The 24,113-nt window shown below is 37.3% G+C and overlaps 1 pseudogene; it reads right to left on the reverse strand.

Annotated features, from left to right (window-relative positions):
* Positions 1-2,820: 2,820 nt before the first annotated feature.
* Positions 2,821-24,113, reverse strand: part of LOC143638683 (ADP-ribosylation factor GTPase-activating protein 2 pseudogene) — a 36,667-nt pseudogene continuing 15,374 nt past the window's right edge.

Raw genomic sequence — 24,113 nt, forward strand, 5'->3', positions numbered from 1 at the left:
CCTCGGAGAGGCCGTTGGGCTGCGAGCAGGCTCAGAGTGCTGTGGGTGCTGTGACAGGAAGGGGGCTTGCTCCAGGAATCTCACTCTCAACTGGATGCAGTGTACTCGGGTCCCCCCACCCCCAGCCAGGCATCCCTATTTTCAGCGGGGCCCACTTCTGTTTGCTTGAAGTGATGCACGCCCAAGGGCGTTTGTGCTGCCGAGTGCTGGGGATCAATAGCATCTGGGCAGCCTCTTTTTTTGGTCAGTGTCAAACTCAACTGGATTTAAAACTCAGTTCCTTTCTGCAAAGAAAACCAAAGAGAAAGGAAAGCATTTCCCACTCCTGGAAATGTTCTTTATTTCACAAGAGCATAATTTGGAAACCCTAGAAGAAGCTTTAATAAACTGAGAATAGCCATTCTCAAAAGTTAAAAGGATTATGGTTAGTCTTATATTGTACTATTTTATGGGCTGAAAAGCTACATATATATCTGGAGATATATACACACATACATACATATATTAATATATAGCCTTTTAATGATTTTAAGTTTACATGATTTGAAAATGAAAACTAATATCCTTTATCATATATATGTACACATATATCCTTTTAATTATTTTGAAACTATATAACTAGGAATATCAGAAAATATAACTTCTACTCCTGTCCTCTCCTTTTTGTCTCCATTATACCCACATCAGTAACCAATTTCATTATTTTGTTGTCATTGCTTAGCCATCAGTATTTTCTTGTGCAAGCACTGCACTAGCAAATATGGATACATTTATTCTATTTAGGTAACAGGCTATTACACTGGTGTCTTCCTTTTTATATATATAAAAAAAGGCCTCCCACAAGCTAGGCAAGGGCTTCTACCACTGAGCAATACCTCCAAACCCTCCCTATCATGGAGATTTCCCTTTAGCTGTGCATGGGGAGCTTCCTCATTTCTTTTTACAACTACATTATTTTGCATCATGTACATGAACCATAATTTACTCAATCAGTCTGAAATTAACATTTCAGCCTCAACAAGGCTGAAATAAATGTCTCCAAACATATGTCATTTCACATCTGGGTAGGTGTATCTGTAGACAGATTTCCAGAAGTGGAGTCACTGGTCAAGGGTAATGCATTGGTAATTTTGCTAGCTATTTTTAGATTTCTCTCCATTAGGACTGATGTAGGTTGAATCATGTCCCATAAAATTCATATGATGAAATTCTTACCCCCATCCCAAATGAGAATGGATTTAGAGATTTGGAGATAGGGTCTTTAAAGAGATAATTAAGAGGTAATTAAACTGAAATGAGGTGGTTAAGGGTGGGCCCTAATCCAATCTGACTGGTGTCTTCATAATAAGAAGACCTCAGAATAAAGACACACATAGTGAAGACCACATGTGGAGACACAGGAAAGAGAAGATGGCCATCTATGAGCCATGAAGAAAGGTCTCAGAAGAAATCACTACTGCCAGCACCTTGATCTTAAGCTTCTATCCTCCATGATGGTGGGAGTGCATCACTGTTCATACCATCAGCATGCAGTGCTATCTTATGGTAGCCCTTGCAATCCTAATGGCAGTATATGAGGAATACCTGTTTTCTCCACGTGCTTGACTAAGCATAGTGTCACATTTTAGATATTTTGACAAACTAATAAGAAAAAAATCTGTATTTTTTAAAAATTAGAATGTTTTATATAACAAGAGAAGTTAAACATCTTTTTAAGTTTAAGGGATTTATGGAATTCTTTTGTGAACAATCTGTTCATGATAATCCACATATACATTTTAAATTTTGGTTTATTGTCTTTTCTCCTTGATTTCTAGGATCTTTATTTCTTCTTTAGCAGTGCTGGGAATGGAATCCAAGGCCTTCCACAAGCTAGGCAAGGGCTTCTGCCACTGAGCGATACCTCCAAACCTTCCCTAATTTTTTTTTTTGACCCATAGGGCCCCGTGGGGGCTTTATTTTGACACCACTTTGTTTCAATACAAACAGTCCTGAAAGAAAGTCATGTCCCTCTGGGGAAGGGAAGAGGGAAGAGTGGTCTGTGTTGCTTGGAAGCCCAACCTGAGACCCACAGGTAGGGGTTGGGCCCAGACTGCCAGCATGGCAGGGCAAGATGGCACCAAGGATGACACAGTGCATGGCCCAGCTGCCAGAGGTGAGGCCTGCAGGCCATTGGGGGGCTGTCCAGGCCTCCTCAGCCCAGGATGATGTAGAGGAAGGAAGCTGAGCCCAAGGAGCCTGCTTCTGTCCCTCATGTCCTCAGCTTCCTCAGCCAGCTAGGAGCATACCCACCGCCTCCAGTCAGGACACAGGGCAGATGAGACCCAATGTGGGCATCAACCAGGGAAGAAGGGACTCTGTCCCAGGCGCAGACAGTGGGTGCCATGACCCAGTGATGATAGGGAAGGGTTCAGGGACATCTAGCAGAAGTCAGCCTCTGTGGTGGCAGTGAGACAGGCCTCCAGGCTGATCCCAACGAAACCTTTAGGTGCCAGATAGTTTCTAGTCCTTAGTAAGGCCTAGAAGAAGGACCTTCCACTCCCCTGCCTCCAGAAGAGTAAAAGCAGCAGTGGCATGTCCAGAGCCTCTCCCCAGGAGCTGGTCTACAGCATAACTCTTGCTAGGCCTCCCCCTGGTTCCACTGGACAAAGGCCCAAGCCCCCCACCACCTAAAAGGATCCTAAAGCCCACAAAGCCTTAGGCTTTCACGTTCCCAACCTGTGGAAGGGCTGGACCCAGAATAAGTCACCCAGAGGCAACTCCCCCCCTCACTCCCAGCGTTGCAGGCCGAGCGAGCAGCAGCTTTTAGGCAGGACTGGAAGGACACTAGCAGAGGATGGGGCGTGAGGGGACCAGAATAGGGGCTTAATCCACAGGCAGAGGACAAGGGCTGGTGCTGACCATTCCCCTTGCCCAAGATCCTCCAAAGTCACCCCACTCACACACCACACACAGAAAGTAACAAATCCTCCCAGCTTCCACAAGGCAGGTATCCCTGGCCTGGGAATCATGAGTTCTTGCTTCTGTCACCACCAGAGGCCTAAGCAAGGAGCTTGTTATCAGTAGGAACCATAGCGATCCTGCAAAGAATTCATCACGCCATTGGCCAACACAGCCATCTTGCCAGCCACAGACTTGACATCCTGCTTAAACTGGGCAATATCAGCTGTAGGAAGCACATTCCCCAGAGACACACTTCCTGTACCATGAGCTCCATCCATGTCCCCAAAGAGGTCCGAAGAGCTGATTGCATTGCTGCCTGAGAGCTGCTGTAGCCGAGACCTGGCTTCATACTCAGCATCCACCTCCCGCCAAAGAATATGTCAGATGAGATGGCTTTTGCTCCTGCAAATTTCTGACGTGCTTCGCTGGACTCGAGGCTTGAGCTCCGGCTCTCCACTTCCCTCCGGTTTGTGGCTCTTTCTGAAATAGGCCGGATGGTTGAGATGGTCACTTCTGGCTCCTTGTCTTCTACCCTGTCTATACCCTAGGTGGCATCTGTGTCCCAGCGGGAACCAAAAGTTTCCCCCAAGGAAAAGGGGTTGTCCTTGTACTTTGGGGGTCCAGAGGCAAAAGTTCCAACATCATCAAACAAGTCCAGCTGTGAACGAGAAGATTTTGCACTCACTGGTGTTTCTTGCTCAATCACCTGCATCTCAGACAGCACCGAGTGGGAGACAGAGCTTCGGGCTACCAAGCCCATGCCCAGCCTCTCAGCCTGCTCACGCTTCTTCCCTTCCAGATTCTGTAGCTTTTTCTCCTCCTTCTTCCGATCAATCTGGAGCTCCTGGTAGGCCAGACGCATGGAGGCAACCATGGACTCCTCCGCCTGCTTCTTGGCATCAGCTGCCTGTTGCTCACGGAGTTTCTCTGCCACCTGGGCCTGCCGCTCAATCTCACTGAAGCTCTGGTTGCTCACCTTCTGGGCTCCAAGTCCTTTTTTGGCACCCAGCCCTTTCTTAGCTGCAGCTGGCTTCTTCTTGCCAATGATGGAATTTTTCAGTTCCAGAGAGGCTTTGGGTGAGGTGCTAAGCAGGTCGGTGTTCGGGCCTTGCTCTGGCTGAGCCAGGCCACTGCTGTCTGCAGACGGGACAGGCTGCTGGGTGTCTGAAGGCTCAGTGTCTGGTGCATCCCAGGTAGGGGGTTGAGTGTGTTCTGAGAAGAAATCAGAGTCCTTCTTCTCTGGAGAGTGACTAGGAGCACTTCCCATGTTGTCTATCCAAAGATCAGTGCCATGCCTAGCCAGGGCTGCACTCCCCAGCTGCGGGATCTTCTCTCGGTACATCTGGGCTGCTTGGCTATTATATTTGGTGTTGGCATCACTGGCTGTGCATCCATGCTGGCGGAAAAAGGCTGTCGCATTGGTATTCCCACCAACTTGCATCCACCTCAGCTGGAGCCAGTTCCAGTTGGAATCCAACTCTGTGGACCTGATAAAGCTGAGATGGACGCCCAGGGAGCGGTGCACCCCGGAGCAGTCAATGCACAAGAAAACACCATAGGTGATACTGGCCCAGCTCGGACTCTTGGCACCGCAATGGAAACAGGCCTTGTTAGTTGGAATTGCTCGAAGTCTCTTAAAAAGGGTCTGAATTTCGGTCTTGCTCGGCTCCGCCCTTCCCTAATTTTTTAAGAGCCTCTAGTGGGGGATGGGGATAGGACTCAGTGGTAGACCCCTTGCCTGGTATGTGCTATAAATAAATAAATAAATAGAAGGCAGCCGAATACAACAGACACTAGTATGGCAATATGTAAATCAATGGATGTGTAACTGATGTGAGTCTGCAATCTGTATACGGGGTAAAAATGGGAGTTCATAACCCACTTGAATCAAAGTGTGAAATATGATATATCAAGAACTATGTAATGTTTTGAACAACCAACAATAAAAATTAAAAAAAAAAAATAAAAATAGTTGATGCATGAGAGAGATACATTTAAAAATATCCTTCTAATTTCAATAAAAAATAAAAACTATGGAAAGGGAAACCTGATTTTCTTCTTAGATTACCTAGTAACTGAATGTCCAAGACTAGGTTTCTTACCCCTCTCGTGGGTGAAATGAAGAGACCTACTTGATAAGCTTTAGAGTCTCTTCTATAGTGCATCCTCCTTGGGTTTCACAACTAGAGTCAACTTTTAATCATCTGGGCCAATGGGGGAAACCTATAGAAAATACTGTCAAGCTGTGGTTATCAACAAAGGCAGAACTTTCTCCTAGTGGGGATTTTGGAAATCTTTGGGTTCATCTATGATTGTGGTCACTTGTGGCATTAAATGGTCAGGGGCCTGGGCTGCTAGACATTCTGCAAATAATGTCCCAGAGCAGGAAGCACTGTCTTATGTTTTACATGACTTCTGAAGGTTCCAATGGACATTCATTTAAGTATAAATCTGTTCACAGTTTCTCAACCTGAAAGTATCTCTATTTACATATAAACTTTTTTTTTTTTTTTGCATGTCTTTATATGCATTTTCTAACACTGAAACAACTGGGTCAATTGAGGGACAGCTGGAACTTATTTTCTTTGGAATTTATCAAGACTTGGTCAAAATAAAAACTTAAAAATAAATAAATAAATAAATAAATAGATTAATTAATTAATTAATATTAGGGACAGGAATTATAAGTATTTTCCTTTCATTTGCTTTGTCATTTGAGTTTGCTTACAGGCTGTGCAAACTCATATACACATGTACTTTTCCCATGAGAAGTTTTATATTTTTGTGTAATGAAAGTTGTCAATCATTTAAAAATGGATTCTGAATTTTTTTCTTTTATTACTGCATTAAACATCACATTAAGGTTCATTTTGACATAATCATCCATGCATGGAATATAATTTGTTCCATTTTATTCCCCAGTGCACACTACCCCACCTTACTTTGCTTTCTCTTCCCTCCTTCCTACTGCTGTTCTCCTTCCTTTATTGGTCTTCCTTTCACTCTTTTATTTATTTAGTTTTGATTGTTGCATTATACATATACATAAAGGTGGGATTGACTGTGGTGTATTTATTCATGCACAGCATAATTTTGTTAAATTCATTCTTCATATCCTCCCCTTTCTCATTCCTACTCCTCTCTTTCTCAATCTCCTTCTTCTACTCTACTGATCTTCCTGATATCATTATGATGTCTGACCCTTCCTTTTCCTTCTTATTTTACTCTATCTTCCACATTTAAAAGGTAACAGTGGACCCTTGACTTTCTGCTTCTGGCTTATTTCACTTAGCATGATGCTTTCCATTTCATCCATTCACCAGCAAATGCCATAATATCATTCTTTGTGGCCAAGTAAAACTTCATTTTACATACATACAATATTTCCTTAATCCATTTATCTATTGATGAGCATCTGGGCTGGTTCCATAACTTGGTTATTATGAATTATGTGATTATAAACTTTATTGTGGCAGTATCAATATAGTATGCTGATTTTAATTCTTTTGGATAAATATCGTGGAGTGGAATAACTGGGTCATATATGGTTTCATTTCTAGTTATTTGAGGAGTCTCCATACCTCTTTCTTGGTCTCTAAATTTTGATTGATAGTTAGAAAGCCTTTCTTCACTCCAGGGTTTTCTTTTAGTACTTAAATAGTTTTGTTTTTAAGAAACTTAATTCTTTGGGCTGAGGGTATACCTCAGCAGTAGAGTGCTTGACATCATTGGTTAGAAAGAACACTTCTATTGCCATTAATATGGGAAGCAGCCTTTATCATGTATTAAATTGCCATATGAGTTGGGTCTATTTGGGGCTTTATATTATCTTCCATTTATGCACAAATATCATACTCTTTTAATTTTTTAGTCTTTTGAATATGTTTTAATATCTAGCAACATGGTTCCCCACCCTGTTGCCTCCTTGTACAGTTTTCCTGCTGATTCTTATTTGTTTATTTCCTATATACCTATAACCGTGTTAAGTTCCAAGAAATGAATGTTGGCATGTTTGTTAAGATATGTTACAATTGTAAATTTGCTTAGGGGTAATGGATATCTTTCTAATGATGAGTCTTCCTATTCATGGGAGATGTTGTTTTTCAATGTTTTGGTGTTAGGACTGCTTTTACGTCCTCTTCTAGAATGTTGTCATTTCTTTTTTTTTTTTTTTTAAATATTGTTTTTAGTTGTGTATGGACTCAATGCCTTAATTTGTTTTTATGTGGTGCTACGATTGAGCCCAGTGCCTGACACTTGCAAGGCAAGTGATCTACCACTGAGCCACAACTGCAGCCCCTAGAATGCTGTCATTTCTTTATTCAAAATATTGTATTTTTTAGTTGTAGTTGGACACAATACCTTTATTTTATTTTTTTTTTGTGGTCTTCAGGATTGAACCCAACACCCCACACATGCTAGGCGATCGCTGTACCACTGAGCCACAACCCCAGCCCCTAGAATGCTGTCATTTCTAATAGACATTTTTATAAATACATAAAAGCAAAGAGTGTAGTATAAGAAACTCCCATACACAATCATTCAAAGTTTATATATTGAAACCCTGACTTTTCTTTTTCTTTTTTAAAAATTAGTTCTAATCAGTTATACATGAAAATAGAACACTCTTCAATTCATTGTACCCAGATGGAGCAGAATTTTTCACTTCTCTGGTTGTACATGAAGTGGAGTTGCACCATTTGTGCAAACATACATGTGCCTAGGGTAATAATGTCCTTCTCATTCCACCATCTTTCCTACCCACTTGCCCCTATCCTCTCCCCATTGCCCTATCCAAAGTTCCTCCCCTCATCCCACACTCTCCCCCATTATGGATTAGCATCCACTTATCAGAGAAAATATTTGTTCCCTGGATACCCTGAGTTTTCAGTACCTCAGAATGTGACTGTATTTTGAGTGGGCCCTTTCAAGAGATCCTTAAGGTTAAAATAAGACCATTAGTGTGGGCCCTAATCCAACATGATTGGTGTTCTTATTATAAGAGGAGAGTGGGACAGAGAAATAGCAAGGATGTGTTCACAAAGAAAGGCTACTGAGGATGATGTAGTGAGAACACAGCCATCTGCAAGCCAAGGAGAGAGGAGAAACCAAACCTGCTGCCACCTTAATCTTGAACCCTAGCCTCCTGAACTGTAAGAAACAAGTTTTTTTTGTCTATGTTACCCAGTCTGTGGTATTTTGTTATGGTAGCCCTAGTAAACTATAATACAAATAATATAAGATTTTGTCATCCTCTCTATACCACAAATTACTTTAAAGCAAATCTCAAACTTCATTTCACCCTCTAAATATATTTATTATGCATTTCTTTAAAAACATGATATTTTCTTGTATTACCCCAAAGTCAGCACACCTAGTAAAATTGTCAAACACACTCTCATTCCCCTATCATAAACAGTTCATCTTTAAATTTCCCCAAATGACTCAAAAACCTTTTCTAAGTTGATTAGTTTGAATCAGAATAGAAGGACCTCACATTGCATTTGCTTGGTAAATCTATTCATCTTCTTTTAATCTGTAGCAGTATTCCTCCCTCCTTTTTATGCCTCTGATTTATTGAAGAAACTAGGCCAATTGTTCTGTGTAATGTCATACATTCTGGAATCTTCTGCTTGCTTCATCATGGTGTCATTTAATTTGTTCTCCTACTCTTCATATTTCTTATAAATGCCTGATGAAATTCACATTAAAATTTTTTGGTAAGGATACTTCATAACCACTGCTATATACCTCATATTATATTACATGTCTGTTCATTTCATTTCTAGTCATACTAAGATTTTCCAAGGTGTTTAGATGATGAACATCAAAGTGTTTGAAAGTATTCCTCATATAGGCTTCATGCATTTCTTATGAATTGACTCCAAGGTGAGTAATCTTTTTAGTTGCTTTAAAATGGGGAACTTCCCTGCCATTATATCATCTAATTGATAGTGGCTTGCATATGTGGAGGGAATTAATTTTTACACATTGAATTTTCTTAAATATTTGTAGTAGCCTTTTGTTGGATTCTTGGTTTTTCAGGCACAAGACAATTCTATTTTTTGGAATAGAAATGGTTTTATCTCTTCCTTTCTAATTTTTGTAACACTAATTTCTTTCTTTTGTCTGAATGGATTGGCTAATATTCCCAATGTAATATTAAATAATCCTGGCAGTAGAGGGCATCCTTTTTTTCCTCTTGACTTAGTGGGAAAGCTTCCAGTACCTCCTCATTAAGTACAACAGTAGCTTTTGAAGGAGATATCTTTAAAAGTACATTTAAACCAGATTAGGCAAGAAGCCAGCACCACCACCCTTTGTCTATATTGAATCAACTTATTCTGTGTCACTAAATAAACAGGCTGGTAAAATTAGAAAAATGAAATGCTGTCATCTGATGGACAAGGGTGCATACCACTGCTAATATTTTGACAGCTCACAGCACAGTCTCCACAACAACTCCAAAAGGAGAAGCAGCTGCAAGAAAAAAAGTAATAGCTCTGGTGACCAAGAGTCTATTTTGAATCTTGCCAACAGTGTGACCTGGGGCAGTTCATTCTAGCTCCCTGTGCATCAGTTCCTGATCTATAAAGTGACAATCCTAACTCGTAGAGATTTTGTGATAAATATAAAATCTAGAATGTTGAAATCATATATTTCAGTGCTTGGCACACAGTAGGCACTCAATAAATGTTTGCTGAATAGGTGAATATCAAGAAAATATATATAAATTACTTTCTTTGCTGAAGCTTAAAATGGTAAGAAAGATTTGCCTCTTTTCCCATTTTTCCACCTAGACTTAATTCCTTTAGTTTTTACTGGCAACATTTTACAAATAGACTGTGTGATCCAAAACAGGAAACTGTCCTAAAGGAAATTTTCATATTCTAGTTTAGGAGTATAAATCCAATGTTGAGCTCACCCTTGGAAACATGAGCCTGGCCCGTCTGAGCTCTCTGTCTCTCCACACATAGGGAAGTGGAGAGGGAGAGCTGGGAAAGAGGCCAGAAGAGGAGCCAAAGGAGAGTGAGCAATGGATTCCAGGTTTTGTAAACTGGACAGAATTAGAAGAGTCTGTCAACATAGGTTTTATCATTATTATTTACAAATAATAAAGAAAATGAGCTTCCTCCGAAAATGAAAAGCACCACATAACTGCATTTTATCTAAGATCACAAGAGTAAGCTGTCACTTGGGAGGAATCTTGGTGGAAGTTAAGCCTTCCAACCAAGGTCCTGGTCCCACTTTTTGGCATTTCATTATTGGTTCCTTCTTCCTCCAGAGATTAAAGTCTGTTGATTAATTTCAGGATTCCTTATTAACATGCCAATATTCTTGGATGTTGTCAATCTTGTTATTTAACAATGGATTTAATAGAATATTCGGGCTTAAGGGATCTTATGTATCTTTTTTCATTTCCTGTACCTCATCAAAACAGATTTTTCTGACTATATCAAGAATGTCCACTTTGTAAAAGTTTAATAAAAAAATGTAAAGAACAGAGTTGAGGGTATAACTCAATGGTAAGGTGCTTACTTACTATGTGTGAGACCTTGAGGTCCATCTCCAGCATCCTAAAAAAGAAGGTATTAAGTTCCCCTGAAGTGAATTCAACCAGCCTTACATAATGACTCTTATCATATATGTGTATATATATATATATATATATATATATATATATATATGAATACTCACATACATTCACACATATGCATACATATCTATTAAATATAAAATCATTATATATGTGTATGTTTGACCTGTGATACATGCTATTTTATTACCTAAGTAAGTAATACTATTAATTAAATGTGTGTCCTTTGAAACTCCATTTCACTCATGGAAATCTAATGCTTCTGTGGAAGTACTTGTCAGAGTAGGGGGGAGAGTGAAGCGTACAAGCGACCTTGGGCTTTAGTTCCACTATCCCCTACTTCTACTGGAACAAATCAGATTTTATTTTATTCTTTTTAAATATTAGGATTTTATGGTAAACATTCTTATTTTTAATTAACATGTAATAATCAAACATATTTATGGAGTACAGTGCAATATTTCAATATGTGTATGCAATGTGTACTAATCAAACCAGGGTAATTACCATTTCCATCTCTTTATCATTTCTTTGTGTTGGAAATATTCAAACTCCTCTCTTTACTTCTTTATAAAATATTTAATAGGTTATTATAAACTATAATTATCCTATAGTGCTGTGGACCACAGAACTTATTCCTACTACCTTACTGTATTTTGATGTTTATTATCCAACCTTCCTCTGCCTCCCCTACCCTCTACCTTTCACAGCCTCTAGTAATCACTATTCTGCCCTCGTCTTCTATGATATCAACATTTTTTTTGTTTCCAAATAGGAACATGGTGTATTTATCTATCTGTGTCTTGCTTATTTAACTGAACAGTTAAACTCCCAGTTCCATCTATATTGGCACAGATGATAGGATTGTATCTTTTTATGGATGAATAATATTTTATTATGTATATATGCCACCTTTTAAATCCGTTTTCTGTCAATGGACATTTCAATTGTTTCTATGTCTTGGCTATTTGGAATAGTTCTTCAATAAAGGGTCTCCTCGTTGTGCTGATTTAATTTCCCTTGGATATACAAACATAAATAGGACAGCTGGATCACATGGTAAACCTATTTTTAGCTTTTTGAGGAACCTCTATATTATTTTCCATAATAGTTGCACTAATTTACATAGCCACCAGCAGTGTATAGGATTCTCTTTGCAAAGTAGCAGGTGAATAGGAAGAGCCAGTGGATCCTGTAGTCTGAGGTTGTGTGCCTATTTGGAACAAGTAAGAGACTGTTGGACCAGTCAAGAGTATAACAAGGTATTTGGAGAGGTGACATACACCTAGGGTGCTGATGTGTTTCCCACGTAGAATGAGATACACATGTGCAGCAGAGATTGGAATGGGCTTAAGCCACCCACATATTCCTGGCTAATGAAGACAGCACACATACTCAGAGGAGCCATAAGAAAGGCTGGCAAAAAGCAAAATCTTGGGAAGTCTTGAAAACAACCTGAAGTATGAATGTTTTCTCCTGCCCACACATCAATCCATCATCAGAGAGAGGAAGTCTTCTGGCACAATGTATTTAAACACAACTTCTGACTAATTTTTGGCTGATCACTAAGCTATAAAGTTCTAGTAATGATCCCTAAAGAACCAGGTTTTAAAATAAAAATGAGGGGAAAAAAGTCTAAGACAAGTCATTGGTGGGGTTTTTGTTTGTTTGTGTGTTTCTATATAAGAGCATGTATAGAATTAGTCTAAAGCTGGGCACAGTGAGGCTACATAGGAGGCTCAAGCAGGAGCCCAGAAATTGCAGCTCAACCTGGGTAACATAGGGAAACCCTGTCAGAAAGTGAAAGGGGTAGGGGGAGTGATAGTAAGTGATTGGTTTAGTCTAATTATTCTAATCAAATTATTTTCAAAGAAACAAACAGGACAAGCAAAATGAAGCAGGACATGAACCCTTGGGAGAGAGTCAGAATCCAGAAGCACAACTATATATTATCTGAAATGTCCAGTATTCAACAAAAAATTATGAGACATGAACAGAAGAAAGTGTGACTAATACTCACATGGATGGAGAAAGGTCAGTTAATAGAAATTGATTCTGAGTGTTCCCAGATGTTGAATTTAGCAGAAAAGTCTTCATTAGGAATATGTTTAAAGAACTCAAGCAAAGAATTCATGTTTAAAGAATTAAAGAAAAGTATGATGACAATGATGCCAAGAATAGAGAGTCTCTATAAAGACATATAATTTATACAAAATAAGCATATAATAATTTGGGAAATAGAAAATAATTGAAATGGAAATGTTACTTTAAGAGCTCAACAGTGGATTGAAGCTGGCAGAAGAATCAATGAATGTAAAAAATTGAACAATGAGAGGATCCAATTTGAAGAACAGAAGAAAAATAAATGAAGAAAAACTAACTGCAACTCAAAGATCCATGGAACACCATCAACTCTACCAATGTATACATAATGCAAGTGCCAGAGGAGATGTTGGAGAAAAAGGGACAGAAACTGTATCTGAAGAAATAATGGGTGAGAACTTTCTAAGTTGGATCAAAAAATCCATCAACATTTCCAAGAAACTAAGTAAACCCAAACAGAATAAACATGAAGAAATCCATACCTAAAACATCCCAGGCACATCATCAAAAAGCAGAAAAAAATGAAAGTAGCAGGAAAAAGCTTACTCATTAGGTGAATAGAAAGAACAATTTGATCAATGGTTTATTTCACATCAGAAGTGATAGAGACCAGGAGTCAATGGAATGACATAGTCAAGAGAAAACTATTAACCAACTATTCTGTGTCTAGGAAAACTACCTTTAGAAAATGAAGGTAGCATAAAGACATCCTCAAATAAACACTGTGAGAATCTGTTACTTATTAGCCTGCCTTAAAAGAAATTCTAAAGGAAACCTTTAAGCTGAAAGGAATGACAAACAATAACCCAGGAGAGAGGAAGAGCTCCAGAAATGGTACATACAAAATTTTCTATAAATATATTCCTTTTCTTGGGGCTGGGGTCATGGCTCAGTAGTAGAATGCTCACCTAGCATGTGTGAGGCACTAAGTTCAATTCTCAGCACCACATATAAATTAATTAATTAAATAAAGGTCCATGGATAACTAAATATATATATATATATATATATATATATATATATATATTCTCATTCTTTCTTATTTGTTCTAATTATCCATGAGAGTAGAATGCATTTTGACATATCATACATAAATGGAGCATAACTTCTCATTTTTCTGGTTGTACATGATGTAGAATCACACTGGTCATGTAATCATATATGTACATAGGGTAATAATATCCAATTCATTCTACTATTTTTCCTACCCGCTATACCACCTCTCCTCCCTTCAATCCCTTTTACCTAATCCAAAGTAACTCTATTCTTCCCTACCCCCTCCCTTTATTGTGAATTAACATCTGCATATCAGAAAAAAACATTCAGCCTTTGGTTTTGGGGGATTGGCTCATTTTGCTTAGCATGATATTCTCGAGCTCCATCTATTTACCTGCAAATGCCATAATTTAATTCTTCTTGAAGCCTGAGTAATATTCCATTGTGTATATATACCATTTTCTTTATCCATTCATCTGTTGATTTTCTCAGCCTTTTAAAGGGGCATACAATTGTATAACCAATAAATAACACTATATTATTAGTTTTGTAACGTTTATAGACATAGTAGTAGCACAAAGAAAGGGGAAGGAAAAGGAGAAATACTTGAGTATAGTTTTTTTTTTTTTTTTAAATTTTACTTCAATTAAGTTAATATTATCCTGAAGTAGACTGTAGTAAGCTAAGATGCATATTGTAAACTCTAGAGCAAGCATTAAGAAAATAACTGAATATAATATTAAAAGCAAAATAATAAATGAATTATACACTCAAATATGTGTTTAGCCTAAAGAAGGAAAATAAGAAGTAACATATGCATAAATAAAATGGAGACAAATAAATAGCATATGACAAAGTGGAAGCCATAAATATAACCATATCAATTATTGCATTAAATGTAGATGAAAGGGGCTGGGGTTGTGGCTCAGTGGTAGAGTGCTTGCCTGGCATGTGTGAGGAACTGAGTTCCATCCTCAGCACCACGTATAAATTAAAAAAAAATAAAGATATTACATCCATCTATAATTTAAATTTTTTTAAAAAAAGTAGATGAAATAAACATTCCATTTAGAAGGCAGAAATCACCAGACTAGATAAATAAAAGTAATGTTCAACCATATCCTCTTGGCAAGAGACATATCATAGACTTAAATACATACATAGGTTGAACGTTATAATATGGTGGGAAAAGATATCTCATGGGGGAAGAAACATGAAAGAATGGTATGGCTGTATTTGTATCAGAATAAAATGACTTTAAAGCAAGAAATGTTACTGAAAACAAAGACCATTTATATGATAAAAGATCAATCCACCAGGAAGATGTAACAATTATAAACATATTTGCACTTAACAGTAGGTCCCCATAATACATGTATCAAAACCTGACAGAGGACAGAGAAAGAGCTGGGGATGTAGCTCTGAGGTACAGCACTTGCTTAGCACGTGCAAGGCCCTGGGTTCAACCTCCAGTACCTCCAAGGGGAAAAAACAAAAACAAACAAACAAACAAATGAAAAAAAAAACCACACACACACACACAAAAAACAAGTGCAGGGAGGAACATCTGTCATTCCAGCAACTTTGGAGGCTGAGGCAGCCTTAGCAACTTAGCAAGGTCCTAATCAACTTAGTGAAACCCTGTATCAAAATAAAAAGTAAAAAAGGCTGGGGAGGTAGCTTAATGGTAGATTGCTCCTGGGTTCAATCCCTAGTACCAACAAGTGATGGGGTGGCAAGGAACATAGTTCAGGGGTAAAATGCTCCTAGGTTCTATCACTAATATATTTTAAAAAACAGAATTGAAAAGAGTAATAGATGAATCAGCAATAATGGTTGGATATTTCAGTATCCCATTGCCAATAACTTATAGAAAACAAGCAAGGTTCTACAGAATTGTATAACACTATTTAAAAAAATTTTTTTAGTTGTAGATGGATATAATACCTTTATTTATATATTTATTTTTATGCAGTGCTGAGGATTGAATCCAGTGCCTCACACATGCCAAGCAATTGCTCTACCATTGAACCATAACCCCAGCCCAATACTTGTATAACACTACTAACCTACTTGACCCAACTGCCATTTGTATAATAAATGCCCCACCCAGCAATTACAGAATATACATATTTTAGTTGGATATGGAACACCTTCTAGCATATACCATGCACTGGACCAGAAAACAAATCAAAATAAAGTTCAATAAAATTGAAGTCATTTAAAGTACATTCTATGACTGTAGCAGAATTAAGAGATCCACATCATAAAGTAATCTGGGAAAAGCTGAATTTTTGGAACTCAAACAAGACATTTCTGAATAACCTATGGAACAAAGAGAAAAATCAGAGTAGTTAAAATATTTGTTCTAAATGAAAGTGAAAAAATACATACAAAACTATAGGATGTATATAAAGCAGGGCTTAGAAGGATATATACACCTTTAAATATTTATATCAGAAAAGAAAATGGTCCCAAAGCAATAAGCTAAGCTTCAACCTTAAGAAAATGGAAGATAAAGAGAAAATTAAAACCAAAGCAATCAGGACATAAATAATAAATATTATATTAGTAATGAAAGAATTAGAAAACAGAAAAAATAGGAAATGTAGGAAAACAAAAATTGGCTCTTTAGAAAGATTGTGAAAATTGAAAACTCTTTACTAGACTAACAGAGAAAATAAGAGATAGATAATAGAAGAGGGAGTTTCACTACTGATACTATAGAATTTTAAGTTTATAATGTAAGATTGTAAATAAATTTATTTTGATGATGTAAGCAAAGTATATAAAGTGGGATAATTTCAAGAAAGACATAAATGATCAAAATGGACTCAATAATTTAAAATCTAAATAGATCTACCACTACTTTAAAAATTTTAATCAAAAACAATTATCTCAGGCTGGGGTTGTGGCTCAGTGGTAGAGGGCTTGCCTAGTATGTGTGAGGCACTGGGTTCAATTCTCAGTACCACACAAAAATAAATAAATAAAATAAAGGTTTATCCATAACTAAAAAATATATATTAAAAAAACCAATTATCTCATTAGTTGTGGTTGTTCGCGCCTGTAATCCCATTGACATGGAAGTCTGAGGCAGGGCCACCTCAAGTTCAAAAGCCAACCTCAGTAACTGAGCAAGGCCCTGAACAACTTAGCAAGACCCTGTTTCAAAATAAAAAAAATAAAAAGGGCTGTGAATGTGCCTTAGTGGTTAAGCACCCCTGGGTTCAATCCCTGATACCAAAAAAAAAAAAAAAAAGAAAGAAAAGAAAAGAAAAGTCCAGCCAGGTGGATTAACTAAAAAGTTCTAGCAATGGGCTGGGGTTGTGGCTCAGTGGTAGAGCACTTGCCTAGCACATGTGAGGCCCTGGGTTTGATCCTCAGCACCACATAAAAATAAATAAATAAAATAAAGATGCTGTGTCCATCTACAACTAAAAACATTAAAAAATTCTGTCAAATACTCAAAATGAAATAATATCAATCCTTCACAATATTTTCAGAAATGTGTGAAGGGGGTATTTCTCAAATGTTTTGACTATATGTACTTTTAATTTTTTTATTGGTTCATAATAATTATACATAACATTAGGATTTATTTTGACATAATTATAAACGCATGGAGTATAATTTGCTCAAATTAAGTCCCTAGTACTTCTCCTTCCTCTCTTTTCTCCTCCTGTAACCTTTTCTCTACTGATCTTTCTATTTATTGCCATTTTAAAAAATTAGTTTCTTGGGGATGTACATGACGATGAGATTCACTTTTAGTATATTCATTTATGCACATTGGAAAGTTAAGTCAGATGCATTCTGCCGTTTTTCTCTTATGCCATCCCTCCTTCCTCTCCCTGAGTCCCCTTCTTCTACACCCCTGATCTTTCTTTTATTTTGATGGAATTTCCATTTCTTCCCCCACCCCTTCCAATTTTAAACTAGCTTCCACATATCAGAGAAAACATTCGACTTTTGACTTTCTGAATCTGGCTTATTTTTAAGAAGCCAGTATAACCCTGATAAAAACCCTATAACACCACACACACAAAAAGACACTACAGAGCATTACCACTTTGAAAAATAGCAAACAGAATTCAATGATATTAAAAAACAGATGATACATGATGATGATCAAGCAGTATTTATCCCAGGAATACAATATTGGCTTAATATCTAAAAGTCAATTCATGTGATACAGGTAATAGGCAGAATAATGGCTCCCCCCAAAATGTCCATGTTCTCATCCCCAGAGCCTATAAATATGTTCTATTACATGTCAAAGGGAAATGAAAGTTATATATGGTATTAAAATTGCCAGTCTGATAATAAAGTTGGGAGATTATGCTGGATTATCTGGGTAGGCCCAGTGTAATGGAAAGCATCCTTACAAGGAAGAAAGAGACAGAGGAGAAAGTAATCAGAATGTTACTACCTGAGAAACACTGGATCTGCCATTACTAGCTTTAAAGATGGAAGAAGGGAGTCATGAACTAAACTACATAGGTGATCTCTAGAACATGTAAAAGAATGAAACAGATACTCCCATAAATCCTACAGAAAGGGATATAGTCCTGCTAACATCTTGATTTTAGCTCAGTGAGACCTCAGTTAAACTTGTAAGGTATAAAACTATAAGATGATAAATTTGTACTGTTTCAAGCAAATAAATTTGTGGTTAGTTGTTACAGCAGCAATAGAAAAATAATACAGATTTTGATACCTGAAAGTGGGATGCTGCTGTAATAAATAGCTTAAGATGTGGAGGTGGCTTTGGAATTGAACAATGAACAATGGATGGAGGCTGAAAGAATGTGAGAAACCTGAGTGAAAGAAACTTGGATTGCTTTGAACATACTATTAATAGAAATATGATGTTCAAAATTGTGTTGGTGAGGGGCTGGGGTTGTGGTAGAGCTCTTGCCTAGCATGTGTGAGGCACTGGGTTCAATTCTCAGCACTACATATAAATAATTGAATAAAATAAATATCCATCAACAACTTAAATATATTTTTAATTTTTTTTAAATTGCATTGGTGGGCTGGGGCTTTTGCTCAGTGGCAGAGCACTTGCCTTTCATGTGTGAAGCACTGGGTTCAATCCTCAGCACTACATAAAAATAAACAAATAAAATAAAGGCATGCTGTCCATCTACAATTACAAAAAAAAAAAAGTTTAAATTGTGTTGGTGAAAGCTCAGAAGAAATCCAGAAGCATGGTAAAGAAAACATATCATTTTAGTCAATAAGTCATTGTGAACAAACTTATTAGAAATATGGATGTTAAAGACGCTTCTGGTAAGACTTCAAAAGGAAATGAGGAGCATATTATTGTAAACTGGAAGAAAGGGATGTTTATTGTATAATAGCAGAAAACTTAGCAGAATTGCGTTCTGCAGTTATGTGGGAAAAAGAACTTATACATGGTGAAATTGGACATTTTGCTGAGGTTTCCAGATTCAGTCTACAAGGTGTATTCTGGTTTCCTCTTGCTGCTTTATAATAATATAAAAGAGGAAAGACAGTTTGAGGGGAAACTTTTAAACAAAAAGGAATCAGGAGTTGGTGATTTGGGAAAATCTTAGCCTATTCAGATTTCAAAAGTTGCTAGAAGCTGAGTGAAAGCTTGCTGGGCATAGTGGTACACACATGTAATGTCAGTGCTTCAGGAGGCTGAGGCAGGAGGATAGCAAGTTCAAGGCCAGGCTCAGCAACTTAGTGAGACCCTGTCTTTGTATAAAAAATAAAAAGGGCTGGAAATATAGCTCAGTAGAAAAGCACTCCTAGGTTCAAGCTCCAATACAGGGAGGGGGATAGTTTCACTCATGAAACAGCATGTTCTAGAACAAAACCTGAGGGTGTGGCTGAGACACCTTTTGCTAATACTACAGAAAGATCAAAGGATCAGAGTATACTAGTCCTTCCTAATCTGTGGTTTCCCTTTCAATGGTTTAAGATGTCCCCCAGTGAACTACAGTTGAAAAATATTAAGTACAAAATTCCTGAATAAACAATTTATAACTTTTAAATAACTTTTATTATAGTGTATTATTATAGTTGTTCTATTTTGTTATTAGTTATTGTTGTTAATCTTAGGTGCCTAATATATAAATTAAGCTTTATCATAAGTATATATGTATAGGGAAAAAAGAGTACAGTTTGAGTACTCTAATCTGAAAATTGGAAATCCAAAATGTTCTAAAAATCCAAAATTTGTGAGCACCAACAGGACTCCACAAGTGGAAATTTCCACACTATAAATCACAGAATTATTAAGAATATTATGTCTGGGGCTGGGGTTGTGGCTCAGTGGTAGAGTGCTCACCTAGCATGCATGAGGCACTGGATTTGATCCTCAGCACTACATAAATGTAAAATAAAGAGAAGCAAATTAAGGTAAAATAAGATGTTTAAAATAAGATATTTAAAAATGTCCTCTGGCTATGTGTATAAAGTATATATGAAATAAATGAATTTTTTGCTTAGTCTTGGCTCTTATTCCCAGGATATCTCATTATGTATATGCAAATATTCCCAACTCCAAAATCTCTGGCGCTTATGATCCCAAGCATTCCAGATAAGGAATGCTCAATCTCTATAGATAGGGTTTGGTTCTACTTGCTGTTTCAGGCATCCACTAGGGGCATTGGAATGTAATCCCCATGGATAAGGGGAGACTACTGTATTCAGTGATGCAGAAGACTTTTTGAAGAGATTATGGTATAACTCAGATCCCTTCAACCCTTTCTGCAGATGTCAAAAATAGAGATAGAATTATTTAGGATAGATCTGTGGAGGAGCCTCTTGCTTAATGGAGTTAATCTCTGTGACAACCATGGGAGACACATAAGGTTCTTGAGAATTTTTACAAGCAGAAACACTGCCAATTTAGACTAAATAGGACAGAGAGAGTATTATATGAAAGAGGACTGTCGGAGCCCCCAAATTATATATGCAGGAAGCAGGCTATGAAATAGTAATCTGCCTATGTGCTACCTTTTATGAAAAAGAAAGGACGAATTGGAGGGCATGAACCTAAAGGGCAGAATTGTTACTCCACAGGGTGAATACATTAGCTTCATCATTTCCAGGTCTTAAAAATATATTGAGTTTGCCTTTCCTGATGTTGAAACTGCTAAGGAAAAACAACTCCTTTTATTAACCTCCATGGATACTAGGGATTGAACTCAGGGGCACTCGACCACTGAGCCCCATCCCCAGCCCTATTTTGTATTTCATTTACAGACAGGGTCTCACTGAGTTGCTTGGGGCCTTGCTGTTTCTGAGGCTGGCTTTGAACTTGGGATCCTCCTGCCTCAGCCTCTGGAGTCGCTGGGATTACAGGCGTGTGCCACCACACCTGGCCATTTTCTCTCTTTTTGAATAGGAGTTTATATAACTATTATTCCATACCATTGTCATCATATTTTGGTAGCCAGTTACTTGCCTCTTGGGTTCCATAAATCCACAGGTTGGACAGGAATTGTGGCTACAATGGATTATACACAGAGCTCATCCATACTTGATTTGTATCATTTAGGTGAGGGTATTTAGGTGAGGATATTTTTGAGCTGATAAGATTTGGATAATCTATTTTACTTTTAGTTACTGATATAATTGGATGAGACATTTGGAGATCATGGGATGGGATAAATGGATTTTGTATGTAAAACAAACATATACCTTTGCGGGTCAGAGGCATGCTGTAATCAGCAGAGTAATGGTCAGCCCTAACATTCATATTCTGATACCCAGAACTGTGAATATGTTGCATTACATGCCAAAGAAAAAGGGAGGTTACAGATGAAATTAAGTTTCATAAAGTGATGGCTATAAAATAAGAATATTATGCTGGATTATACAATTAGGACCAGTGTTATCACAAGCATACTTAAAAGTGGAAGAGGGAGACAAAAGAGGAAGGAGCTAGAATGACAACATGGGAAAGACTGAACCTGACATTGCTGGCTTTGGAGATAGAAGAAGAGAATTGCAAACCAAGGAATGCAGGAAGTCTCTAGAAGATAGAAAGGGCAAGAGAATTTATTCTTCCATCAAGACTTGAGAAAGGAATATAGTCTTGCTAACTAGCTCTTGATTATAGCTTAATAAACATGTGTTGGACTTCTAATATACAGAAATGTAAGACAATATGTTTCTGTTGTTTCAAGCCTGTAAGTTTATGGTTAGTTGTTACAGCAGCAAGATAAAATTCATACACCAAGCTGGGCGCAGTGGTGCATGTCTGTAATCTCAGTGGCTTGAAAGACTGAGGCAGGAGGAAGCCACACTTAGCAACTTAGTTGAGGCCTTTAAATAACTCAGTGAGACCCTATCTCAATATAAAAAATAAAAATAGGCTGGGGATGTAGCACAGTGGTAAAGCACCCCTGAGTTTAATCCCCAGAACCTCTCCCCTAAAATCATACACTGTATGAATACAATAAAAAACTAATAAATCACATGTTTATCTCAATAGACACAGAAAAATTAAAAACATATTCATGATAAAACTCTCAAAATACTAGAAATATATAATCAAGGTTGTTTTACAACCTATAAAAGATACTTATAAAATAACTACAACTAATAACAATCTTAATTTTTTTTTTGGTACTGAGGGTTGAATCCAGGGGTGCTCAACCACTGAGCCACATCCCCAGCCCTTTTTTATATTTTAGTTAGAGACAGTGTCTCACTGAGTTGCTTAGTGCCTTGCTAAGATGCTGAGGCTGTCTTTGAACTCATAATCCTCCTGCCTCAGCCTCCCAGGCCTCTGGGATTACAGGCATGCACCACCATGCCTGGCAACAATCTTAATTATTTATTAGTGAATGCTTTTACCTCTAAGGACAAGAATTGGATGGAATGTCTACTTTTATTGTCCTTTTTTATTTTTAGTTTTGAGACAGGACCTAAGTTGCTGAGGCTGGCTTTGAACTTGCAATCTTCCTGCCTTAGCTTCCCAAATCACTGGGATTATAGACATGCACCACTGTACCTGGTAACTCTCACCATTTCTATACAGCACTGTACTTGAGGTTCTAGCCAGTGCAATAAGGCAAACAGAAAGAGGGGGAAAATAGTGGAAATCCAGGTTGGAAATAAAATTGTTTTATGCATAGATGATAAAATTATTTACATAGAAACTCCTTAGAAAGTCTCCCAAAATGACTAGACCTAGGAAGTTTAGCAAATTTTCAGAATAAAAGAACATTATGAAAAATTAAATTTAGTTTCTATATACTAACAGTGAAAAATCTGAAATTAGCTGGGCACAGTGGTACACACTTGTGATTTCAGGGATCCAGAGTCTGAGCCAGAATGATCTCAAGTTCAAAGCCAGTCTCAACAACTTAAGCAGACCCTATCTCAAAATAAAAAAATAAAAAGAGCTGGGATGTAGCTCAGGGGTAGAGCATCCCTGGGTTCAATCCCCAGTCCCAAAACAAAACAAAACAAAATGAAACCCTGAAACTAAGAAGATAATTCCATGAATAATAATAGCATTAATACTTGAACATAAGTTTAACAAATGAAATACTTTATTTGTACAGTGACAACTATAGGATATTGCAGAGATAAATGAAATAAAATCTAAATAAGTGAAAAGATTTTTATTTTCATGGATTAGAAGACTCAGTGTGGTCAGATAGCAATCTTCTACAAATTGATCTATGGATCAATATCTAGGTTCAATGCACTGCCTATCAACATCCCAACAGATAATTTTTAGAAACTGACAAATTTTCTATTGGAATACAAGAATATAAAATAGCCAATACAATATTGAAAAAGAAAAACAAAGTACAGGTCTTACATTACCTGATTTTAAAACTTAGCTATAAAAATAGGCTGGGGATGTAGTGATCAAGGCAGTATATATGGATAGGCAGAGATTAAAGGAACAGAATGGAAAATTCAAACATAAATATCTGAGTAGTCAATTGACTTTTGGACAAGGTAAAAAAACAATTCAATAAAGAAATGATAATCTTTTCAACAAATAGAATGGGAATATCTGAATATCCATATGAAAACAAAGAAACTTTAACCTTACCTTACATATATGCAAAAAAATCAATAAGCCTTAATACCTTGAGGATATCTCTCTGACTTTTGAATATTGAAAAACTAGCATTGATTATGATAGTTCACAAAAAAATCATGAATTTTTCTCTTTTGGTCCTGGGGATTCAACATAGGAGTGCTTAACCACTCAACTACACCCTTTTTATTTCTATTTTTAAATTTAGAGGCAGAGAATTGCTATGTTGCTTAGGGCCTCACGAAGTTGCTGAGGCTGGCTTTGAACTCACAATCCTCCTGCCTCAGCCTCCCAAGCTGCTGGGATTGCAGGTATGCACCACTATGTCTGGCAAAAGCATGAATTTTTAAAGAAAATGGTGATAAATTTCACTTACATTTAAAACTTATTCAAAGGTATATTTAGAAAATCAAAAGGCAAGCAAAAGAC

Source organism: Callospermophilus lateralis, chromosome X, assembly GCF_048772815.1.
Source record: "Callospermophilus lateralis isolate mCalLat2 chromosome X, mCalLat2.hap1, whole genome shotgun sequence".
In the NCBI taxonomy this organism is placed as follows: domain Eukaryota; kingdom Metazoa; phylum Chordata; class Mammalia; order Rodentia; family Sciuridae; genus Callospermophilus; species Callospermophilus lateralis.